Here is a 27,121-nt window from a genome sequence, read left to right as displayed (position 1 = left end):
TTATTAGATGGAGTATTTCTATAGATATTTGTTAGTCTAGCTGGTTTATTAGACTATCCAGATCTTTGATATCCATATTGGTTTTCTTCCTATTTTGTTAGTGATTGAAAGTATGTTATGAACATCTTGAATTATTATTGCCGAATGATTTATTTTTCCCTTCAATTTTTTCATGTTTTGTCAGGTTTATGTATATTTGGGGCTTTGTTGTTAGGTGAATATATTTGTGATTATTGTATTTTAGTAATTTATTGATCCTTTTATCAATACAAAATGTCCTATTAATGTAGTTAGGAAAAGAATGTTCTAACTTCACAAATTAGGAAACTAACACTCAGTAAGTCTATGTAACTTGCCAAAACTGCAATTCCAATTTAGGTTCTTAAGTTGCAAATCCCATATTCTTTCCAATTCTCCATTGTCGTCCAAGAAGCAATGCCACATTCACCGTTCACATCTTATTATGGAGACTGTTAATTGCATATACAAAATCTAATGGCCATAAAGTATTTGCTATGGGTTTTGACTTTGAGAATTATTGATGTATTTAGTCCCCCTTGTTTCATAAGGAATTTGAAGCATGATATCAACATTTTATTCACTCTAGAAATAACGCATTGCATTACAAAATAATATTTTATTCACATCATTCACACTGTTTCATCATATTTCTCTTCAAAAATATGCATAGCCTCAACAATTCATAAATTACAAGAGGACTACCTTTGCCACTGAGAAATGAAAGATGAAATAAAAATAGAACAAAAAGAGAAGGAAAAAAGTCATTTGGAATAAACATGTATTTTTAATTCTCAATATATAGATACACACTTACTTTGGCATTAATTTCTATTGCAAAAAGGACATTATATGTGACTAAGGGCATAATTATTTCTATATTTGTGCTTCCCTCCTCCTTTCAAATGTAAGAAACTTGCTACCCCACTTCATGGGACATTTAAAAGCTGCTCCAGTTAGTGCTTTACCACATTGGATCATTTGGAATTGAGTAATTAAAATGTTGGTGAGATACGGGGCCTGTAAATGGTCATATAACATTCTCTGTCTAGAGTAGTTCTGTTATGAATAATGCAGTTGAAGTAACTTCTATAGACCAGTGTCTTACTCATGTGTGGAATTTTCACCACCTAACTGGGTAGACTTTCTATAATTTACTTTTATAGCTTTCAGTTTCAATCGGATTTTATAGGCTTAATGGCTTGGGAAATGATTATGGGCAACAATAACTCTGAATTGACCTTTTCAGAGTTACCTGGTTTTTCATTGGTTTAACTCGCAATGCTTCTAATTGAATTCATCAGCAACAAAAATATGTGTACTAACAGCTGCCGAATTACATTTAATATTTATTGTTATTATACTAGATACACACAAGTACTTAAGAAAATTGTGGCAATAGAACAAAGTCATCCACAGTAACACATATCAATGTGTCTATATGAAAATACTTCACACTAATTAATTATGCTTCTTTTGAAGGAAAACCTTTGGGAATAATTAAAAATGAAATTGCAGTCAACTGACAATTGGACTCTTGGGTTGCCTAGGATGTAGCAGAAATATGAAGGCTGTTAGATTTATTTTATGGATACCGATAAAGTAAAAGTCAACCCCAGCCTCAACTTTAAAATGGGGATCGCTAGGAAATTTAAATTCCATACATGCATGTACTTAATATAAAGGCAGGTACCTGACATATATTATTGGAAGGAGAAGAAGGAAAAGGTAAAGGAGAAGAAGAAGGAAGACGAGGAGGAGGATGGGAGACCATTGTAAAGAACCTTATAAAACTTATTTTTCCTCTGGTAGGATTTAGAAATGAAATAGGTTTTATAGTATAAAATACTGAAAGGTTCTTTTGAAAGATTTTATTTCAAAGTTACTCTTAGTCAAAAGTTAGAAGTCCTGCTATACTCCTCTTAAGACTTTGTACTAAGAGTGTCTGATATACTTCTCTCTAATTACCAGTTGACTAACACTGCTCCATTTTACATGGCAATCTACTTAAATCCACTTGTCTGGAATAAAGCAAGCGGTGACAAACACCCTCTACCCCATCTTTTGGCTCTTTTCCCTCAGACTCTTGATTTCTACTGGCTTTCAATCTGAATTAAAGTGTGTGTAGTTAATAAAGACTTAATGTGTTCTCAAAGCATGTATGCAATTGTGGGTGGTTTGTAGACATAGACTTTATATTATTATAATTTTCTTCATTTAACTAAGCAACAGAAACATGATTTTTTTAATTTATTAATATATTTTCTTTTAAACCATATTTGTATAATAATCCACATATACTAGTAAGTTATGACTATTTGAATAAAATAGCAATCCAAGTATATAAATAGATGAGAAAAAGGACAGATGAGTTGGTAGACAGACATAGACAAATATAAAGGAACTCCCTCCTTTGCTGTAGAATGCAAGTAATATATATAGAGAGAAAATAATGGACTCTGGAAATCATCCAGGAAGTTAAAACTGCAGGTGAAAGTTTGAGAAAGAATAGAATGTTACATTCTCAAAGAATCTCCCAGAGATGATGCTGAGCAAGATGGCCAAATAGAAACCTTCAGCAATTGTCCCTCCTCAAAGACACCAAATTCAAGAAATAATGACACAAACAAGGGCCTTCAGAAGAGCCAAATATCAGATGAGCAATAATACTATGTGATTTTAAAGAGACAGTAAAAGACAACCTTATATTGCTTATGCTAACCCTCCCCCATCCTCTGGAAGTGCTGTCCCAGTGTACCAAGTGGAGAGAGAACCTGTGTGCACAGGGGAGGAAGAGTGGAGTCATTGTGAGACTCTGTATTGGAACTCAAGGCTACCTGGCCACAGGGAACAAAGCACAGGACAAAATCCTATTACTGGGCATTGGTTTTGGTGCATAGCTTCACCTTCCTTTGTGACCATAGTGATTTTCAGTAATGAGCTATCTAGCACTTTTTCTAGCATGAGTTCGCAAATTTAATTGTCCCACCTTGTATGACAATAGCTCTAATGCCCATTCCAGAGAAAAGAGTTCCAAAATTTTCTTGAGGGTGGACTAGGCACTGGCAGCAGTGCAGTGCATAGCTTTCCAAGAGGAGTACTTGGAAGGTGCCTGTGGTGATATTTAGCAATGAAGTATGCAGGATTTTCTCTAGGATAGGTTTGTGAACTTAATTATCTGACCTCATATGTTATCTGCAAGAAACACATTTCACCTATAAAACAGGTATACACCAAAAATAAGGGGATAGAAAAAGATAAACCAAACCAAAGCAAGAGTATTTATACTTCTATCAGATAAATAGATTTCAAGACAAAAACTGTAAAAAGAGACAAAGATTATATAATGATAAACAGATAAATTCAGTAAAATGATTTAACAATTCGAATTATGTATTCACCCAACACAGAAGGATCCAGATATATAAAACAAATAATATCAGAGGTAAAAAGATAGATACACCTCAACACAATAATCACTGGAGACATCAATAACACAATAATCATTGGAGACATCAATTCTCCATATTCCACATCAGATAGATCATCTAGACAGAAAATCAACAGTGAAACAGTGGACTTAACCTGCACTATAGACCAAATGGATCTTAAAGATATTTACTGAATGTTTTATCCAATGACAGAAGAATATAAGTCTCCTCCTCAGTTTATGAATCATTCTTGAGGATAGATCAAAGTTTAGGCGACAAAATAAGTTTTAGGACACTCAAAAAAAAAATAAAATCATACCTTGTATTTTCTCTTACTATAATGGGATAAAATTAGAAACAATAATAAGAGGAATATTGGAAAATATACAAACACATGAAAATTAAACCATATGGTCCTGAATGACCAATGTGTCAAGCAAAAGATTAGGAAGAAAATTTTAAAAATTGTCAAAAAAAAGTGAAAGATAAAACATAACGTACCAACACCTATGGAATATACCAAAATCAGTAATAAGAAGAAATTGTATAGCAGTAATTGCTGACATCAACAAAGGAGAAAATCTTCAAATAAAAAACATAATGATGCATCTTAAATAAGTATAAATTAAGAGCGAACCAAACTCAAAACTAGTAGAAGAAAAGACACGAGAAAGATCAGAACAGAAATAAATGAACTTGAAACTAAAAAGAAATTCAAAAGATGAAGAAAACGACAAGTTGTTTGTTTGAAAAGACAACTTGAGAAACTTTTAGGTAGACTTACAAAAAGAAAAAATATAAGACTCAAATTATAATAAAAAAATCAGAGTTGAAAAAGGGGATATTACAACAGATGTTGCTGAAATGCAAAGGATCATTAGAGAGTACTATACTCATAAATTGGAAAACTTGGAATAAATGGATAAATTCTTTAACACATACAACCTAATAATATTGAACCAGAAAGAAATAAAAAACCTGAATAAGTCAATAACAAGTAATGAGTTAGAAACAGTTATAAAAATTCCCCCATCAAAGAAAATCTCAGGACCAGAAGGCTTTATTCCTGAATTCTACCAAGCATTCAAAGAACTAACAACTATTTGAACTATTCCAGAAAACTGAGGAAGAAGGAATACATTAGAAACTCTGTAAGATGACAACCGAATGGACTGGAAAATACTGGTCAACACACAGAAGTAGTCAAAATAAGGAACTAGGCCTATCATACTGATATGTAAATATGGTACGTGCCCAGTCTATGAAAATTAGGTCAACTCTAGGTCAACTATGAAGGTTCTACTGTACTTCCAAACTCATTCTATGAGGCCTGTATCACCCTGATGACAAAACCATACAAAGACAAAATACAAAAGGAAAACTGTAGGATACTATCTCCGATGAACATATATCAAAAAGTCCTCAACAAAATAATAGCAAACCAAATTCAACAACACATTAAAAAGATCATTCATTATGATAAGTGGGATGGTTCAACATATGTGTATCTGTTGGCAGGATACATCATATCATCAAAATAAAGGAAAAAAAAACACATGATTACTTCAATTGACACTGAAAAAGCATTTGATAAAATTCAGCATTCCTTTATGATAAAACCTCTCAAAATGCTGGATATCAAAGGAACATACCTCAACATGGTAAACCCATAAATGACAGACCCAGAGTTAGTATCAACTAGGCACCAACTGAAAGCCTTTCCTCTAAGATCTGAAACAAGATAAGTAATGCCAATTTTTACTACTGTTATTCAAAATAGTACTGGAAGCTCTAGCTAGACTAGCCATCAAATAAGAGAAAGAAATAAAGGGCATTCAAATTGGAAAGAAAGAGAACAGTATGGACATTCCTCTAAAAAATAAAAATAGAACTATCATATGATCCAGCAATCCCACTTCTAGGTATATATCCAAAAGAAAAGAAATCAGTATATTGAAAATACATCTGCTCCTTCATTTATTGCAGCTCTTTTCATTATAGTCAAGATTTGGAATCAACCCAGTGTCGATCAAAAGATGAATAAATAAATTGTAGTATATATACACAACGGAACACATACATAGCCACAAAAAAAGAATGAATTCCTGCCATTTGTAGCACCATGATTGGAAATAGAAACCATTATAAATGAAATAAGCCAAGCACAAAAAGGCATTTGTCACATGTTCTCACTATTATGTGTGCCGCACCCACGGCACCACAGCCGTAGTGAGGCGGCGCTGTCCGCGTTCTAGAACGACAGGAAGGTGGATTGTGCTCCACGGAGCTTAGCCCCCAGTGCCCCCAGTATGCACAGCATCAGAAATGTTGCCTAGCATGCTCAGTCACCCGCTTAAGTTTAAAGATTGTGGCATCTATTCATGTGTTTGTCATTCTGTACCAGAAGTCTGTTTGTTCTGATAAACTATCAATATGTACTTTCTTAAGAATGAACACAATACACTGTTGATCCAAATATAACACCACCTCATGAGCTTGCTAGACTCAGTGGCACTACTAATGAACACACAAAAAGGTTTTTCCCACCATAAATATCAGTGGGGACAGAAAAAACAGAATGAACGCATAAGCAGAACTTTTACAAGACATGACCTCCCACAATAAGGATTTGTTCAAACATCTTGCTTCACTAATTTTCATATGTAATACAAATCAATAGAGTAGTTTAATGTTTAACAAACAATCAATTATGAATCAAAGTATAGTTACTAATAAGAGTAAAAATATATAGAAAATATATATAAAAGTAGTCAAGCATTATACATAAAAGAATATGTCCAACTGTTTTAAAAATAAGATCATAAGAAACTGAAAAGAGTTGCAGGACTGAGAGGAGTTGTAAGCCTTGACATTCCTAAAGAGGGAGTAAGCAGGTGTTACTGATAAACCACCTCCCTCCGGAGAGCAAAACCTTGAAAACATGTAATGCATGATAAACCACATATGCAGACACAAAGATAATTTACAAGCATAAGCAGAATGAAGATTGCATTGTTTGAACCTTGGAAAGAAAATGTATAAATACCAACATATGCTCTCAGTAAAATTTGCAGCTGCATACTTTAACCCGTAGTGTGCCAGACTGTCATTCCTGCGCCGACCTCTCAACTTTCCTCGTTCCTTCTCCCTGCTTTCCCTTGGACTGGAGCCCACCGACAGGGTGGTCCGCGGCATATGTGGAAGCTAAATATTTTAACAATTGATCTTATGGAGACAGTAGAATGATGGTTACAGAAGCTGGAAAAGGAAGTGGGGAGGAGGGGATCAACTGGAGATGGTTAATGGGTATAAAAATATATCTGGATAGTTAGGTCAAATGAATACTATTTAATAGCTCAACAGGTGATTATAGTCAAGAATAGGTTAGAGCATTCATTTAAATAACTAAAAGTGTGGAATTGAAATGTTCCTACCACCAAAAATGATAAATGCTAAAGGTCATGGAGACCCCAATTACTCTGATTGGGTTAATGCACATTATATTCCTGTATTAAAACATCACATATACCCTATAAATACATATATACAACTATCAAGAATGACAAAAATTAAAAATAATTTTTAAAAGCATCTCTCTACAAGGTACTTATTATTTATTAATTATGCAAGGTGAAGAAACCTATAGACTGAATCGTTCCCAGGTCAGTTTGTTTGATCTAGTTCAAATAATGCTACTAGAAACATTACTTGCAATGACTTCTATTGAACATTTATAAGAATTACTTTTGGATGAGAGTGGAAATTTTGGATTATGAGTTATGTATGTTTACTTTCATAAGAAAAAAGAAAATTGTTTTCCAAACTGATTGTTTCAATCTACGTTTTAACCAAAAATTTGTATAAAAATTCATATTGATATACTACTTTCCTAACAATTAGTAAGATGCCAGACTGCTTTAGTTTTGTGAGTAAGTACCAAATGATTCTTATAATGTATTAATTTGTATTTATCTTATTGACAGCATATTTTCACATAGGCACAAGCTGTTAATTTGTGAAATTCCTGTTCATTTTCTTCTCCATTATTTTATTGTCTTTTGTGTATTAATTTTTAGGAGTCCTTTATTGTAGATTATATTGTTTGTAATATATATGTGGTGGACATATATAAGATTTTGGCTTTATATAATTTCTTTTTTTTTTTTGGCTTTACATATTTTCTTTAGGAATGAGGGAGATGTTTTATAAACAGAAGTTTCTATTTTTATTTGTGTAAAATGTATCAATTTTTTCTTCATGGATTATAGTTTATTTTTAAAAAATCTTGTCTTAGGAACTACATATCTTAATGATATAGAGAAATTATTTTTTTTTCTTTTCTTCTCAAGTGGTTGAAACCTTGATTTCAGATTTAAGTCTTTAATTCATTTAGGCCAGATAGAATAAGGTTAGGGAACCAATTTTAATTTTTCCAATTATCTTGACACATTTATTAAATGATCCATCTTTTCCCTACCAACCTAGATCTGTTTCGGGAATCTCTGTTCTGTCCCTTAACCTATTTGTGAATTCTAGAACCAATGACATATTTTCTTAATTATTACACTTTAATATTTTGATATTTGGGAGAATAATTCCTTCATGAAGAACATGATTGTTTATAAATTGACATATCCTTAGTATTTAGCTTGATGAAATTTCTCCCATTGAATATTCTTCTGTACAATTTTAACCAACATTCAAATGCAGACTGAGAACATTTGAGTACCCTCGGGTTACAACACTCCAGTGAAGTCCCAGAACACCAATGCTCCCCAGATACCTTCTCTTTGTACATTCTAGCCCCTACCATCCACCTAAGTAGAACTATCATTTTGAATGTTAATATCATGGGCTTATTATTATTATTATTTTTTTTTTTGCAGTTTTGGCCGGGCTGGGTTTGAACCCACCACCTCCAGCATATGGGGCTGGCGCCCTACTCCTTTGAGCCACGGGCGCCGCCCGGGTTATTATTATTATTATTGTTTTTTTTCTGACTCTTTCCTTTTGAACAGTAATTTTATTACCAGATTATCAGGTTGTTGATTCTCCTCCCTTAACCCAAATACACAACAAAAAACAATTAAAAGAAGAAAAAGAAGAATAAGAAGGAAGGAAAAGAATGAAGAGTAAGGGGAGGAGGAAGAGAAAAGGGAAGAAGACCAAAGAAAAGGAATATAATTCCTTGGTATTTAGATATTTCGACTGAGTTGTCTTTTTCCTTATCTTTCATAAATTCAAATAAATATGAAGCCATAAATTATCAGATGTAGGCAGATTTTCTTAGTTTATTCATCCTTAACTTTTGAGATATGCCTCCTTAAAAACTCCATGCTTACAATGTGACAAAAATAGCACAGAATTTTTTTTATATTTTTAAGCTTTTGAGGATGCTTAAATATACCAGTACTCTGCTAATATTTCTTATTTGTGCATTATACTTCTTATATAGATAGAATTGACATGTACAATCCTTTGGAAGCATTTTTCTACACAATATTTATACTGAAATTCGAAGTATTATATCATAACCCTATAGGAAATGCTGTTTGAATGCATTAACCTGTAAGGATGGCTTTATTCCAAATTTCAGTAGGGTTTTCCATGGCATAGATTTTAAATTAAAAAGTGAAAAATTTTAAATTACAAACTAGAGGCCTGAAAAACAGAAAGTGTTAATTTCCGATACAGTTTATTGTGTGATTTAAATTTCTAATTTGTAGAATGAAAAAAATAAGTTGTAATTTTTTAGCATCACTGTGAACTAATCAATACAAAAGGTTAATGTGTATAATGGGTTTATTACAGTCCTTGACACAATTTTATTCTCATTATATTGATATCAGCTACAGATGTCAAGAAAAGATGGAAGTTATTAATCATCTTACCTTTTTCATTTGAAAAAATGAAAGATGTATTGCTAATAAGAATAAATATCTGCTACTTTGAAAGTAAAGTAATCAAAGAATTACTAAGTAGTAGTAATTCTATACAATCAAAGAATATTTAAAAACAATTCTACCATTTTATTGGTGATTTTTTCCTGCTTAAAATAAACCTACAATTTTGGCCCAACCAGTACTATCTCCTACTTAGAAGCATTCCAATGTATCTTTGCCCTTCACATTTATTATGCCACTAGAATATTCTGAGAAATAGATGCTGGTCACTCAATACCAATGTGACTGAAAAACCTTATATTTTTCATCACACTTCCCCACTTCTCTAGCAGCCAACATTATCCCAGACATATACCCATGTATTCTTTTCTAATAGATCCATCTCTCATTTTAGAATACAGAATCCATCCATCTCTCTTTATAGAATACAGAAATATAGAATACAGAAATATAGAAATACTTGATCGCACAATGTGCTTTCCAAATGTGGTCACTGGCACTTGAGTCTGCCTGGACTTTTCTGAAGAACATTCTCAGGCATGAGAAAATCAGACATTCATGGGGAAGTGTCTTTGCGGCAGTCATCTTGCCGTTACCTTGTGACATGGGGAAAGGGACCTAAAAATGAAAACCTGAGGAAGGGAGAGGTATAAGAAGGAATTTTCCTGGATTATCCATGACATGTGCCACAAGATGAGCCAAACCAGAAAACCGAATCTCCTTACTTGCTGTGTTTGATGAAAAGCGCCTGTTACATAGGGAACTTTTGGTCCAATTATTTCTTGCTTATTTCTGATACACCGCTCCCATGCATAGCATTTCTGAAGCACTGCTAATTTATTGGCTTCTACAATAAGCAATGAATAAGTATGTGTTGAATGAAAGCAATAGACAACCACTTGTCCTCTCGTATGTTACCTGACAAGAATACTGCTACCTACTTTAGAAAATGACTAGAAAGAAAATAAGGCCAAAAGGTACCGAACTGCACAGATTGAAAACCCAGTCTACACAAGTTGCATAGAGTGGGTATTTCATTTAAACTAAAAATCATTAAACCAATTTATGACAGCTGATGTAGACTGGGGAGCTGTTAAGATTTATATTGACTAAGTTTTATTTTAGCCAGTAGAATGAATAAGATGCTATAAATGAGAGCTAAAATGCTGAATTCCCACTTTAAAAATGACTTTTTCCATTAATTGCTTTTCTGTTCTCAATAATTTAATATTATAGAGAAAAGAGCCCATTGAATTATATGGTTGTAACTAGGTTGTTCCTTTAACATGCTTTATGCCTCGATATTTTTTATGCCTCCAAAACATCTTATACTAGCTTTGTATAAAGCTGTGTATGGAATTGCATACTATCTCAGAATATATTATACTAGGATTATATACTATTTGTTCAAATTTCAAAAGTCAAAATAAGATGAAAATATTGTTACAATATCTATTTTTTTTATCGGTCATACCTGTGTACATTAATACAATCATGGGGTACAATGTTGTAGTTTTATATACAATTTGAAATATTGTCATCAAACTGGTTAACATAGCCTTCCTGGCATTTTCTTAGTTATTGTGTTTAGACATTTATATTCTACACCTAGTAAATTTCACATGTACCCTTGTAAGATGCACCGTAGGTGTGGGCCCACCAATTACCCACTCTTCACCATCCTCCCCTGTCCCCTCCCCTCCCTCTCCCCTTTTCCCTTCTTCTTGGGCTATAATTGGGTTATAGCTTTCATAAGAAAGCTATAAATTGTTTTCACAGTAGGGCTGAGTACATTGGATACTTTTTCTTCCATTCTTGAGATACTTTGCTAAGAAGAATATGTTCCCTCTCCATCCATGTAAACATGTAAGAGGTAAAGTCTCCATCTTTCTTTAAGGCTGCATAATATTCCATGGATGATATCTATTTATATTGTAAATTTTTACATTAGAGATTTACTAATCTAATCAAACTTTTGTAAACCCATAAATATATGTATATCTTTATCATATTTTTATCCTACATGGATATGATATATGTCTCACTGTTATGACTAATCAAATTAGGTTTAAATATATAGCCAATCATTTTAAATACATAACCAAAAATTTCCCAACAAGGCCTCCCAGCAAAGGACTTCTTTAGAGAAAGGGGCCTGGGCCTCCCCAGCCATTAACTCAGACACATGTGCCTGTACAGTGTGCTATACACTGAAAAAGCAAGGACTCCTATCCTAAGTGAAAACAAAAACCAATTCTGTACGTAATTTATTCCCCATGCACTTGAGAAAAAAAGTTCTTCATCCTTTCTCTAAATAGTAAAGTTCTGAACTTTTACCTTCAGATATTTCATAAATGTTTATTGCTATTTTTTCTTGGATTCTCTCTGCATCATGTTTTCTTATGAATTTTATTGTCAGACTCAAACCAAATACCTTGTTTTCTTCTGATAAAAGGTGAGAGTTAATACATAAATATTTAAAATCTAAATTCTTATTTTTATTATTTAAGTCCTAGGATTGGGCTTACTTATAAGCCTCTGAAACTTGATTACTACAATCTCACTGCAAGTTTGGGCCTTAGTAAAAATGCTGCAGAAGTGTCTAATCCTAGACAAACCACACCTGGGGAAAAAAGGTAGTCTCCTTAATGAAGGTAAGACACTCTTTACATTCACGGAAGATATTCCAACTTTTGTTTTGAAAGATAATGCTATGGTCTTATGCTTCAAAGCAACTTCAATGTAGGGTTATGATTAGAATGGTTAGAAATTTTTTCACATACACATTATTTTTCACAGTGAGAGCTTTAATTAATATGCTCTAATATTTCGGTTTTAATTAAATATTATTTTATTGTTTAGAGTCATGTTTTCTATATTTCTGTATCAATAACACTTGATGTATTTTCAATCATTCTAAGACATACTTTCAAATGTTGCTGAAAGTAATATTGCCTTCATCATGTGGTAATATATATTTAATACAAGATAAAAAATGTTTTAGTAATGTGTAATTTAATGATGATATGCATTTATTATTTTTGTTGTTTAAGGTATTAGTATTTTTACTTAAGTAATTCTTTTAATTTATCAATAGTAAGTTTTCACAAAATAATATGAATAGAGGCTATAAATTCTAATTGCTTTTGAACCAAGAATGTGATTGAATATAGTAGCCCTTACAATAGAAATGTTTTAGGATTATAAGCACAACATTTTCATAGTAATTGCATAATTACCTCTTGTAATGTGTTCCATTAAAAAGAAATGAAAAATGCTATCTCATATTCAGATATTCCAATTTACTAGTTCCAAGTATTTTATATCTGACTCACATATTTCTACTTTTGCCCAAATCATTCAAGAAATTTTGAACTTTTATCATTATTAAACAATATTACTTGAGAGTGGTAAATATGAAAAGAAGCATATTTGAGCATAATCACAATACAAACTATTTGACAGCCAGATTTGAATGAGCTTTCTTGGATCTTGACAACTTTAATCATGGGAGGATTCACATTTCTTTCAAACTTCCTTGACATACATAAGAGAGATTTATACTGGTTGTTTGGCTGAGTACATTCCAAAGCAGATACAAATTTTAGATACATCCCAATGGCTTTTGAAATTTAGGTCACTTTTAAATGTTTCACTCAGAGAAAATGAGGAATGATCTTTGAAGATTTCCTTGGAGAGAATCATGCCTCTCCAACTGACCTATAAGGACTTTGGGATATAGCCCATTCATCCCAAGTCAAGATATAAACAATGGGAGACCATGTGGAGGAGTAAATAAGTCCTTTAAACTTTGAAAAGGTTGAAAGAAGGAGGGAGGAGTGGGGAAAGGAAGAGCAGAGAGAGGAAAGGAGGGAGGGGGTTGGGGCCTTGGTGTCGCCACACCTTTTCGGGGCAAGACACGATTGCAAGAAGGACTTTACCTAACAAATGAATCAGTATAACCCAGCTTATTGTACCCTCAATGAATCCCCGGCTTATTGTACCCTCAATGAATCCCCAACAACAAAAAAATAAAAATAAAAATAAATAATTTTGAAGAGGTTGTCAACTTGACCACTAGAGAAATATAAATAGCAAGAAAGTATCTGAACAAAAGGGAGATCCGGCAGGGAAGAATAGAGCTGAAGAAAGAGAAACCAGAGGTAAGTTGATGCTTCAGTGCTAAAGAAGGGTGAAGCAATGAATCTCAGAAGTTTACCGCTTGCATAAACAATACCACCATCATATATCTCTAGAGATTGGTGGTGCTTTGATAAAACCACAAATGTATTGAGGAGAACATTCCAGCCGGGCTAGCACCCTTTAACTAACAACTTTATTGTTCCCAGACTTTTGCTATCTCTCTACGCCTCAAAGCTACACTTTTTGAAACTACTTTTGGCATGCAGAGGAGGAGGAATAGTACAAAGTTTGAACAGAGAGGGAAAGAAGCTGATCATTTCATTCTTCCTGGAAAACTGGCTTTCGCATGGCCCAAACGTGGCAGAGAAGAAAGGTCTCAACATTCAATAACCAAGGGTCTGGGCATGAATTGCACTGTTTTACAGATCTGAAATGATTGCATCTAAATTACCAGAAAAGTATAGGTACCTGACTAAGGTTCTCACAGGTCCGGGAAATAATCTTACCAACAGAGTGAATAAAAAAGAAAATGGTAGACAAAAATAAATTTTATTTTGCTTACTTTCTCCCACAATCTGTGCTTATTCGTGGAAATGTTGCAATAGTAACCCTGCATTTATAAAGGGACACTGTTTCTCAATAGAGCAGCACTCTGTTATTAATTGCAAACACACAAAGTCTCATCTCCCCACACATTTAGTGTAGTTATTATAATACACAGTATTATGTATCATGACTTTGACTCCCATTGTGGTGGGGCCTGAATTCCGGGTACAATACACATTTACAAGAACTATTTCCTCAGAAAAAGGAAGTTGTGGTCTCATAAGCAAGAAAGACACTTGGTTTCACGATTTAAAATTTTAAAAAACACGTGAGAAGGATACGAAATTGCAATACACCACAAAACCTACAGTACTTCTCAGGTGACAGAGAAATAGCTCCTATCGATTTAACATCCCATTAAAGTCAGCCAGCAAACCAGGGAATGTATTGTGTACAATAATGAAGCAATTCTCTGGAGACTCGGCCTTGGTAGAATAAATAAAAGGGGTAATTCCTTCTATTAATTCAGTTCACTTTGGCCATTGATAGGAATATAGAGTCAGATTCCTGAAAATATTACACTTGGGGGAAAATGTCCACTATAAATAAATAGAAGTTGAAATACAATATGAATCATCAATTTTATTTTTTTATTTATTCATGTATTTCGAGAGTCTCACTATGTCGCCCTCAGCAGAGTGCTATGGCATCACAACTCACAGCAACCTCAAACTCTTGGGCTTAAGAGATTCTCTTGCCTCAGCCGCCCAAGTAGCTAGACGACAGATGCCCCATCAATTTTATTATAGCATATATCTTAAAGTAATCCAAACTGCTTCTTCCACTACTTAAAACATACATTGAGTGAAGATATGGGAAATTTCATTATTATTTTCAGAAAGTTATTCGAGATGACAACATAAACATTAAAGCTGGGGGAAAAGAGTTGTATAAAATGACCTTCTCCAAGCTGTCACAAAAACAATGATTCCCTAGTTCTCAAACCTGGCCCCTACTATACAGACAGATACACATACGTATCCTTTAAACATTATTTTGGTCATGATAAGCTTTCATACAAAATTATCAAAACATTTTTTAAGACTCAAAGAAATATAAGCATGTCATATCTATTAAATTTTAAAGGATAAAAGAAGAACATACATGTTTATTCACTATATGTAAAGAATTTGTCACAAGACTTTATTTTCACTGACATTATTTATTGAAAAAATTGTGAACTTTTTGGAAAAATTGAACTTTTCAGTTATGAAAATAGAAACAAACATATATATATATAAAGAATGAAAGTTTGTGGGAAAGTATTTTGAGTTCAGTTTTAATATAATGGAAGTTGAGAGGCTAACATGGTATAACATAGATAAGTTGATTTGTTTCTCAGAAATGAGATCTTAACAGAGCATATTAATTTGACTGTCGCTCAATATAAATAATAGTTGAAGCTACGAAAGCAGATGAGTGCCACCATGCAAGCTACATTCTGAAAAGGGAACCAACCCAAGACACAATCGGGCTAACATTACTCCCGGGCTGGGGGTGGGGGGGGGCATCTGAAGGGGAAAGCCAGGGAAAAAGAAACATTCAATACATTTAGACCCTCTAAGGGGTGTGGAAAAGAATGGAGTTCCCATGGCATATCTAACTCAAAGGGAAATTCTGAGAAAAATCTAAGTTTTGAGCAATGGGGCTCCTTGTGTTGAACATCGAATGTGGATTATTTTGTGAAGAGACAAATCAATCAACCTGTTATCCCCACATCCCACTTCATCCTCACATTTGGAACCTGTGGTTTGTGACCTTTTCCACTAGCGATGTTGAACCTTGAAAGAAAAGCTGCTTAAATATTCATTGTGTCTGGAAAGGTAGAAAGCCCACTTTCTCTTATTTAGGTGTGTGTTTGGTAGACAGCAGTGGGTAACTACTCAGAAAACAGAACAAGAAAAATGCGATTCAAAGTGGAACAGAAAAATTGATAAAACTGCCAGTCTTTCTCTTTCCCTAGACAGAGGAATGTCATGGACAATTTCTAGGGCCCATGTATAGAGAATCTATGATAGGTAATAAATTTTTTCAAGGCAAGCTAGATAATATTCACTATACTTTCAGGGGTCCTCAAACTACAGCCCGTGGGCCACACGAGGTGGTGTGATTGTACTTGTTCCTGTTTTGTTTTTTTACTTCAAAATAAGATATGTGCAGTGTGCATAGGAATTTGTTCATAGTTTTTTTTTTTTTTTTAAGCTATAGTCCGCCCCTCCAACAGTCTGAGGGACAGTGAACTGGCCCCCTGTTTACAAAGATGGAGGATCCCTGTGGGCTTAGTGAGCCAGAAATTAATCCCTGAAATGTGATTGAATTTAAGTGAAAGAGCCAGTAAAGAAAGCCATAATCAGTGACAGTCATTAAAGACTCACAGAGTTGTACTAGGAACTTCATTTTGACTTTTTGATAAAGTTTACAAGATCCATAGCTTAAAGTAGATACAAAGTATCTATATTTTAGGACCCGATGAGATGGTGAACTGATTCCACTGTGACAGAAGATTTAAATAGATATCCAATTGGTTCGGCAGTGTTAGTTTTTTTTGTTTGTTGTTTGTTCGTTTTTTGAGACAGAGTCTCACTATGTCACCCTCAGTAGAGAGCTGTGGCATCACGGCTCACAGCAACCTCAAACTCTTGGGCTTAAGAGATTCTCTTGCCTCAGCCTCCTGAGTAGCTGGGACTACAGGTGCCCACCACAATGCCCAGCTATTTTTTTGGTTGCAGTTGTCATTGTTGTTTAGCAGGCCGAGGCCAGGCTCAAACCTGCCAGCCTCGGTGTGTGTGGTCAGTGCCCTAACTGCTGGGTACAGGAGCTTAGCTGGCAGTGTTAGGTTTTCTATGAGAAATCCCAAGTCAGTGAACACTATATTTGGGAATGATTCTTTATTAAAAAGCTAATGAAATCTGGCTTTTCTGGAATGTCATTTAACATCCTGTCTGGCTTCAGATTTGAACTGAGGCTTGAGTATCTAAATATGAACTACCATTGTAAGAAATTGGTATAGTCAGCTCTTCTGATTAATAATAAGCAATCAAAGGAAGCTATCTGACGCACTGTGAAAAACTCATTCATAGAATGATTGGCTCACACAAAAAGACACAATTAATTAGATTATGCATGAGAAATAGCATCTACCATTCATGGCAATAAATGGTGTGAATCACAGATACCACCTTGGAAAGGAATCTTTGGAGGTATTCCACCTGACACAAAGTATCCTGCCCTATTTCTTGGCTCTTTCAACCCCTCTGAAATTCATTTAACTCCTTAAACCTTCCAGGAGGAGAATATTCAGATGAGATCCCAGGGTTCTGTTCTAAGCCTCCTCCAACTCTTGATCGAGCCAATATTGTCCACATCAACCACATGAATATGCACATTTATTATGTGTATGAATGTAGAAATACACTCTGCCTTACAACATGCAGTGCATCCATCCAATCTAATGGTCAGTGGAATTTTTTTTTTTTTTTTGAGATTTGAGATTTTTTTGAGTGCCAAATTTAACTTTGCAAAGTTGATAAAAAGTGGGAAAAAGCAGAGGATTTCTACAGATGGTGTTCTCAAAATACTAGTATAACTTATATATATATTTTTCATTATATCTTTTTACATTTCTACAGCTTATAGTTTTCAATATTATCTATAAAAATAGCATTAAATTTGTGTATTTTATAAGAATGTACATATACTTATGTATAGATTTAGTATTTTTTCACTTTCTTGTCCTTTTTTATAAATTTCAGATTAATATGAGGGTATAAATGATTGGGTTAACATTGTTCGTATTTCTTAGGTAAAGTTCAAGTTATAGTTGAACTCTTCACCAGGGGATGTGCTGTATACCTTTACATTGTGCCCATTAGGTGAGAGCTTATCAATCTCCTTCCCCTCATTGAATTTAATAGGGTTTGTCTCTCAGGTGGGTGTACGGTTGTTTATCTTTTGGTTTCATAATAATATTGCTACATTGGATACTTGCTTTTCCATTCTTGTGATATTTTACTACGAAGAACATTCTTCAACTCCATGCAGGTTCATACAACAAATGTAAGTCTCTAGCTTCTTTATGGCTGAATAGTATTCCATGGTATACATATACCACAGTTTATTAATTCGTTCACGAGTTGATGGGTACTCACGTTTATTTCACTTCTCGACAATTGTGAATTGAGCTGTGATGAACATATTAGTCCAAATAATCTTATAGTAAAATGTTTTTATTTCATCTGGGTAGATACCTTGTAATGGGATTGTGGGATCAAATGGAAGGTTTACTTTAAGGTCTTTGAGGATTCTCCATACTTCTTTTCAAAGGGGCTGTATTAGAATGCAATCCCCCCAACAGTGTAAAAGTTTTCCCTTCTCTCTACATCCACGTCGGCATCTGAAGCTGTGGAGCTTTGTTTGTGGGCTACTCTCAAAGGGGTTAGGTGATATCTCTAGGTGATTTTAATGTGCATTTCTCTGATGATTAGGGACAATTAGCACTTTTCAGATATTTTTTAGCCTTTCATCTGAGAAGTCTTTAGTCTTCCTCAGAGAAGATTCTGTTCATATTTCTTGCCCACTTATAAATGGGAATGTTTGATCTTTTCTTATTAATTTGAGTTCTTTGTAGATTCTAGTGATGAGCCCTTTGTCAGATTTGTAGCATGCAAACATCTTCTCCCATTCTGAAGGTTGTCTTTTAGCTTTACTTGTTGTAACCTTAGCTGTGCAGAAGCTTTTTTGCTTGATCATGTCCCATTTGTTTATTTTGGATGTTGCTGCAATTACCAAGAAATTCTTCTTCATGACATCTTTTCCTAGGCCCATACTGTCAAGAGTTTTCCTCACATTTTATTCTAGAATTTTTATTGTTTAGTGTCTTAAATCTTTTATCCAGTGAGAGTCAATTTGCAAGTGGTAAAGGTGTGGGTCTAGTTTTAGTCTAATACATGTGGCTAACCAGTTCTCCCAGCACTATTATTGAATAGGTATTCTTTCCCCCCAGTTTATTATTTTGTTTGGTTTACCAAAGATCAAATGGTGATACAAGGCTGATTTCATCTCATGGTTCTCTATTCTAGTCCATCGATAAATATCTCTATTTTTGTGCTGCTATCATGCTGTTTTGATCACTGTAGACTTCTATTATAACCTGAATTCTGATAACATGATGCCTCCAGATTTATTTATATTTCTTAGAATTGCATAGGTTATTTGGGGTGTTTTTCTGGTTCCATATGCAACCTCAAATTCTTCAAAGTATTGCATTTGTACTTTGATGGAGATTGAGTTAAACATGTAGATTTCTTTGGATAGTGTGAACATTTTAACAGTGTTGATTCTTCCCAGCCATGAGCATGGTATAATTTTCATTTGTTAACATCTTCTGCTATTTCTTTTCTCAGGGTTTCATCATAGTTCTCTCCTTAAAGATTCTTCTCATCTTTTGTTAGGTGTATTCCCAGGTACTTCATTTTCTTTGAAGCTACTGTAAAGGATATTGTGTCTTTGATTTGATTTTCAGCTTGACTGTTAATCACCTGACACAAAGTATCCTGCCCTATTACTTGGCTCTTTCAACCAAAAGTCTGCTATAACCCTGATATTTTTTCCCCTGTAGGTTAGAAGTTGCTTATACCTGCTTCTTACAGAATTTTCCCTTTCATTTTGACTTTGTTCAACTTAATAACAATGTATCTAGGAGATGCTATGTTGCTTTGTTTTACCTCAGTCATGCTGGCGTTCTATAACTATCCACTATCTGAATTTAGCTGAGTCTTGCTGGGGTTCTATAACTATCCATATCTGAATTTCTGGGTCTCTCCCAATGCTTTTGAAATTCCTGACCATGATGTCTTGAAGTAGAGTTTCCATGCTTTTGGGACTCTCTTTTTCTCCTTTAGAAACTCTTCTGATTCAAATATTCATGTATTTGGTATAGTCCCATATCTCTCTCAAAGAAAGTTCTGCTTTTATTCCCCTTTTTTCCTACTGCATTGAATAATTGGGTTGGTTGAAAAGTTTTGTCTTTGATTTCTAAAATTTTTTCTTCTCTATGTTCGGCTCTGTTGCTGAGACTCTCTACTGTGTTTTGAACCTCCTTGATGCCTCTTTCAATTCTTTTAGCTCTGTTATATTATTCTTAATTATGTCCAAATTCTTGGTGATTTTGTATGTAATTTTACTGATTTCTTGAGACCTTTTCTGAATTTCCTTTTAGATTTATTTTCCCTCTTCTCCACAATTCCATTCATCTTATTTGCCATCAATATTCTAAATTCTATTTCTGTCATTTCAACAATTTCCCTATGGATGATATTTTCACTTGTCTCTCCCTTGCGATATTTTGGGGAGCTGTTCTTCTCTGATTTTTCATGTTGCCAGAGTTCTTGTGCCGATTCCTCCTCATATGTACTTTCAGTTTATTTGTATATTTATTACATTTATTAAGCTGGAATGTTAGATTGTCCCTAAATTGTTCTTGAAAGATAATCTAGTTGGGGTTCCTGAGGTGTTACTTAGGGGATGTGTTTGAAAACTAAACTGGCAGGTTGAAATCAATTTCAGATGCCCCAGGATATGGAACTTGCCATTCTCCTTCACCACTGACTGTTCAAATGAGCTGTTGCTTATTCCTGTGGCCTTTATAGCACACAGCCTCCCAAAGCTCCCTTATGAGGGACATGTGAGGGTCCCTGACAGACAATGGTCTTACTATCTCCAGGTAAGGTGTTGTGGGGTGGGGATGGGGCCTCCAGGGGATGCTCCCAGACCAGAGGCAGCTCCCAGGGAGCGAGCCTTACTATTGCATCCCAAGTGCCAGCCCCACCCTCAAACAAATTAAAGAGCCTCGGTTTCAACCTAAATCTTGGCTGCAACAGATTCAAAATAACTGGGCTTTTGCTTGTGGGTGTGGGAAGGGAAGTCTGTGGTTAGTCAAACTGTTGCAGTTGAAGTTACAAAGCCAAAGGTACAGCCATAGTCCAAGCCACGACAGATTCAAAATGACTGGCTTTTGCCTTAAGTTAGGGGTGGGGGATCTGCAGCCTACCATCTGCTTCCCATAAATTTCCAAGAGCAGAATCACTGAGGCTAGACTTGCCCTTCTCCAAGTGAGCAGGAGGGGAAAAGGTAGTATTTTTAATTTATGAGGCTTCCTATCAAAAGCTTCCAGTAATCAGAGATGAGGCCAGGAGAAGTGCCTCAGAGATTGTAGTTTAGATGAATTGGGAAAGTTCAAATTCACTAATGGTGACCTACGTGTGATAGTCACAATATTTTAAAGAGTATGTGAACATGTGTATGTATGTGTGTTCCCTAAACTAGTAAAAGAGAGAGAGGATGAGAGAGAGAGAGAGACAGTGACATGATGGTGAGTGGAGGATAGGGTTGTTCAAAAACATGTCAAGAAATATTGGCAGGGTGTGGTGGCTCATGCCTGTAATCCCAGCACTCTGGGAGGCTGAGATGGGTGGATTGCCCTGAGCTCACAGGTTTGAGCCCAGCCTGAGCAAGAATGAGACCCAAACTCTAAAAAAAAATAGCCAGGTGTTGGGGCAAGCTCCTGGCACTCTACCAAGAATGACAAAGTGAGACTCTCTCAAAAAAACAAAGAGAAAAAAAAAGAAATAAATATTAATGTATTGGTAGCAGAGAAATAATATATTGAAGCAAAAAGTTACATATTTATTTTTATGACAAAGTTCATCTATAATAAGTGTTCACCTCTAAAATTTCAATTCAACATGAAAAGTATTATGTATTTTTTTTTTTTTTTACATTTTTTTTTTTTGTAGAGACAGTCTCACTTTATGGCCCTCGGTAGAGCTCACAGCAACCTCCAACTCCTGGGCTTAAGCGATTCTCTTGGCTCAGGCTCCCGAGTAGCTGGGACTACAGGTGCCCGCCACAACGCCCGGCTATTTTTTGGTTGCAGTTTGGCCGGGGCCGGGTTTGAACCCGCCACCCTCGGTATATGGGGCCGGTGCCCTACCGACTGAGCCACAGGCGCAGCCCAGTATTATGTATTTTTGATGCTGGTAGAATATATTAGTTTTTTTGACTACAGCTTTAGATCTCTTTGAGGTTGATATATGCTCATTCAACTGTTTCTTATGGGCCAAGATGTTAATAAATAAAATATAATAAAAATCACCTATAAGCAATATTAGCACTATTTTATAATTAAAAAAGTACTTTCCATTCTATTACATAATCTTGATTTTATAGCTACAGATTTTAATAGCATTACTAGTACTAGAGTAATTAAAAAACAAAACAATAATATTACGAGTTTTGTTTCTTAAAAATCATTTTGTAATTCAAGCTGTGATGTTGATATTCTTTTAATATTGTTAAATGTACATTTAAAACAAGTCTCAGAATTTACTAAACTGAATTTTAAAAAATGAAATTAGAAGGAGTGAGACTTACCAGTGTATGGCCTCCCCCAACAAGATGATTAATGGCTGGAGGATGAAAAGTGTCAAACTCCTCAAGATTTCCCTGAAAGGAAAAATGGGAGGTACCATTTAATTCACATTTTATGAAAGTTATTATGCTACAGATAAGCCAGTTTATCAGATAAAAAGGGAAAGCAGTAAAAATTGTCACTTTAATGAAATTAATACATTAGCATTAAAAATATCTTATGCAGAATACAAATGTCTACATACAATAACTAAGAAAATGCCATGAAGGCTGCGTTGAACAGTTTGATGAGAATATTTCAGATTGTATATGAAACCAGCACATTGTACCCCTTGATTGCACAAATGTACACAGCTATGATTTAACAATAAAAAAAAAATCTTAAAACAGGAATCTATAGTATTCCCTTCATGTAAAGTATTATAGCCCATAATATTTATAGAATATATATAATCCTAAAATCTTTCTCTGATATAAAAGTTTATGGTAAAGGACATTAATTTGTTGATGTATCATAAACCGTTATCCTAAATGACAATGTATTAAAACATAATGTGAATTTTTATATGAGATTTGAAATCTGTTTCTGTTTCTCTTTCTCATAACACAAAAAACCACTCACATTTTCCTCTTATGTCATACTTCTGATTATTTAGTAAAAATCTGTATTTCTTTCCCAGAGACTTTCAAAGCGTTGTCTCTCATTTTATGATTATTATCTGTAGAACTCTTTTCCCTTATCTATGCAACTGCAGTACTCTGGGACAGTTGGCAATTTTCAAATTAACATCATAGTAGTAAACATAACATATATGAGGCTATAACCATCATAAATAACGTGCATAAAAACTTTAGTATATTTTAATAGAGAGAATGGAAGTCAATAGCTGATTATTTATGAAATGAGCACAACTCAAAGAAAAGTCACTCATAATTAAAAAATTTCACTTAAAATTACACTTTTAATGGATATAATATTTAATTGTGCAAAAAAGACCTAATGGGACAATGAAATGCTTAAGGACAAATTGGTCATCTACACTGAGGTCCAAAGATGAATATGTAACAATTTGTCAATTACTCATCATAAAGGAATAAACTGTCAAGGTTCATCATGGTATATGATCCCTTTCCTCCACACACGTACGCATCCAACATTTCTTTTATCTTACAATGTACTCTTGCTTTTTAAACCAAGCTCTAATCCTACCTAGTCCATAAAGCCACCCATTGCTTTCATATTTCCAGTGTATGATAGGCTTGTTCTAGTACTAACACACACTCCAACACGTATTTTCACACTTCTTTTCCACACATGTAGTTTATTTCCTCAACTAAATATTTAGTTCAACAACCTTGTTCTATATTCTCTGTCTGTTCAAAATCTAGTAGAATTTTACCTACTTAGCAGAGATTATATAGATATGTTAATTGGAGGATTTTAGCTCTACCTACTCACGTCTGAAATGGTCACTGTCAAAATCTTCATTGGCTATTCTAGAAATGACTTTTGGTTTCAAAGGACGAAATTGCTATTCTGTATAACTTGAGCAAAAATTCTTGCTTAGGACTAATAGAAAACAAAATCCAAACTCCTATTTTTTCACATGATGTTAATGAATTGTTATAATTAAAATCCTACAAGGTGCTACTATAATCTTCTGCTGAATTTATCAGAACCTAAACAAAATAACATTTATTGAGTAGTTACTCTGTGCCAGTTCCTTACATACATTTTGTTACGTTTCAGAACAACCTAATGAAGTAGAAGGTACTTACTGGTGATTTCCCTTCTTTTCAGAGGAGAAATCTGGGGCAAAGAGAATTTCAGTTACTTAGACAAAACCTCTTCATCAGTAAAGTGGTAGACCTGGAACTGAAAAGCAGGCAGTCTGATTCGGAGCCTGTCACTCTAGCTACAACAAGATGCTACTGGAGTCTACAAATCACGTACACTAGATAAGGGGAAGAAAATGCCATATGGAAAGGGTGAGAATGATATTTTGAAAATTATCAAATGTAGAAATGACTCTTTTATAAAAAGTATTAATAGCAATTTCTAATGAAGTCTACTTTTCTACCCTTCTCTCATCATACCCCAAGAAATCTTAGGATCAATATTTTCTTAAAAATGGGCCAAAAATTTAAACATCTATTATCCATATACAGGACTATATTTAGGAGTTTAAATATAAAACCGAATTTCCATTTGGATGTGGCCATTAGAACTCATCAATATCAAACATCTGCATCTGTTATAATACATTGGAATTTAATTTCAATAGGATTTAAAATGGCTTTCCAATTAGATCTCCACATTCACTTCTCTCTTGTTGAATATCTTAAATATTTATATATAATAAATATATCTATTATCACTAACAATAATATAATATATATTGTTATTAACAAATACAGCATCTGTAAGACATGAATATAATTTGAGATTTTTGTGCTATAAACTTCACATTTCTGTAAACAAGCCCTTTAGCTCTTGATTTTCCAACAAAAAAGCAATATTCATTAATAGTGATATTCAATACTTTTGCATTGGGATACTCTTTCGTTCTGTAAGATGATTCATAACTTATTGTCAGACTTATTACAAACATAATTTATTAAATTTAAATAATTTATTTAACTTGGACATAGGCCCCTTCACATTTAAAGTTCAGGAAAAATTAGTTTTAAGCAGGTTGAATTATACCCAATGTTATAAAAGTTGTTTTTAGAAGATGTTGATTTCTTTCTCTGCTTTTAGAAGCTAGTTTTCCTAGTCTTTATTTTTGTTTCATTTTTTTTCCTGTGTCATATTACTTTTATTTTCTGGTACTTAATATTTTGCATTTAGCTTTCACAAAAAGAAATGACTCTCTTTCTTTTTCACACCCACAGACACACACAGATAAGCAAGTGGCGGTGTGAGGAAATAGTGCTATACATATTTAAGCCCATAAGATTTGTCCTTTAAAATTCAGAAGCCAATCCAGAATTCTCCAGGTGTATTAATCATTTTTAAAAATTCTGTAAGCATCAAAGTCACAAACTCCTAGGCCACTGGTTTTATATCTTCTTAGAACATTACAATAGACTATTAAATATGTTCTGAACATCAGCCGTTAAAGAGATATGTGACAAGGGAAAAAGGGAAAACTCACCCAGTGTATCTTCTGATCTAATTACAAAGTAAATTGTTTACAAAATAAAAAAGAGTTTCTGAGAGTTTTAAAGGTACACAATTACAGGAAGGAGTGAAAAGATAAAAAAAAATATGCACTTCTCTTAAAAGTCTTTTAGCCTTTTTTAATAAAAGAACTCTGTAAAAAGTATTAAATATATCTAATTACCCAATAAAATATACATATTATAGATATGAATGCCTTCACAAAGAATAATGAAATATAATCATGTAAACAAGTGTCATTAATTTTCAGGTAAAGCTAAAACTAATTCTATCATTCTACAATTTTTTCTGTAATAACCTCTGATCATTCAATTTCTAGTCCTTTCTCTAAATCATTTCTTCAGCGGAAGTTCCTGCCCTGTCTCCCGTTGCAGTGTGCCTTGCTTCCTGGAGCTTCTTCCCTATCCCAGTAGACCAGGGTCTCCCTCTCCACACACTCTCTGCCCAGGACCCTCATCACCTCAGCCTTCCTGTAGTCCCACCATCGCTAACACACACCTCCACACCAACGTGACAGTCCATTTCCTTTAATCCAAATCTTAGTTTCACAACTCTCACAGCTTGAGTTCCTTATTAATGAAAGTTCTCAGTAATAGTTTCCTGATTAACAGTCACAATTTCCTTTGCAGAAAATATTGGGAGAGGAAAAGATCAGTGAGCAAATAACAGCAGGACAGCATGCTTCTGACAGTGAATTTCAACCCTTGCTCAGGAAGTAAAAAGCCCACATAATCACTTGTTTGTGTTAAAATGGTAGAAGGATATACATGCCTATGTAGATGATGAGATAGAATATGACCTACCAATGATCACTTCAGATGGATATATAATTAGCTTTACCATTAGACAGTCAACACTGGCATGCAGCTATGCTGCTCACACTGCCTATCGCCCAAATAAATGTGATATTAGATATTCCAGACAAAGGTACTAATTTATTAATTCTTTAAGTAAAACCCAGAGCAGGTTAGTGCTGTAAGTGTGCATATACTAATGGAATCTGCTTTCTGAAGCCTTGCAGATCCCTTTCTCTATGACATCTGAGACACACAGGGGGTAGTTTGTTAACAGTTACATGGTAATCAGAGTGTCACCCACTGTTCCAGTTCATTTTGCATGTCTATAGAAGAAGTTCCTGAGGCCTGATTACTTATAAAGGGTTTATTCTTCAGTCCATATAAGAAGTGTCAAGCCAGCACCTGCCTCTGGTGAGGGCTTCAGGGAGTTTCCAATCTGGCAAGCCAAGGAGGTGCAGGTGTGTCACATGGTGGCAGAAGAAACAAGGGAGGGAGGAGGTGGTGTCGGGCTCTTTTAAACAACCAGGTTTTAAGTGAATAAAGCAAGAATACACTCGTTATCACAGGAGGGCATCCAGCCATTTATTAACAATCTGCCTCTGTAACCCAAAT

General features: G+C 34.3%; 1 protein-coding gene across 28 annotated transcripts in view; it reads right to left on the bottom strand.

Moving 5' to 3' along the window:
• Nucleotides 1-27,121, bottom strand: part of PTPRD (protein tyrosine phosphatase receptor type D) — a 2,247,062-nt gene that overhangs the window by 1,641,768 nt on the left and 578,173 nt on the right. For all 28 annotated transcript variants that reach the window (XM_053572732.1, XM_053572883.1, XM_053572736.1 and 25 more), the window contains exon 3: nucleotides 22,532-22,603. The gene's annotated coding sequence lies outside the window, so the exon portion shown is untranslated. The remainder of the gene's footprint in view (nucleotides 1-22,531; nucleotides 22,604-27,121) is intronic.

The sequence above is a fragment of the Nycticebus coucang genome, chromosome 2 (assembly GCF_027406575.1).
Source record: "Nycticebus coucang isolate mNycCou1 chromosome 2, mNycCou1.pri, whole genome shotgun sequence".
Taxonomy (NCBI): domain Eukaryota; kingdom Metazoa; phylum Chordata; class Mammalia; order Primates; family Lorisidae; genus Nycticebus; species Nycticebus coucang.
Note: the sequence above shows the minus strand (reverse complement) of the source record. Positions and strands in the feature narration are given on the sequence as shown.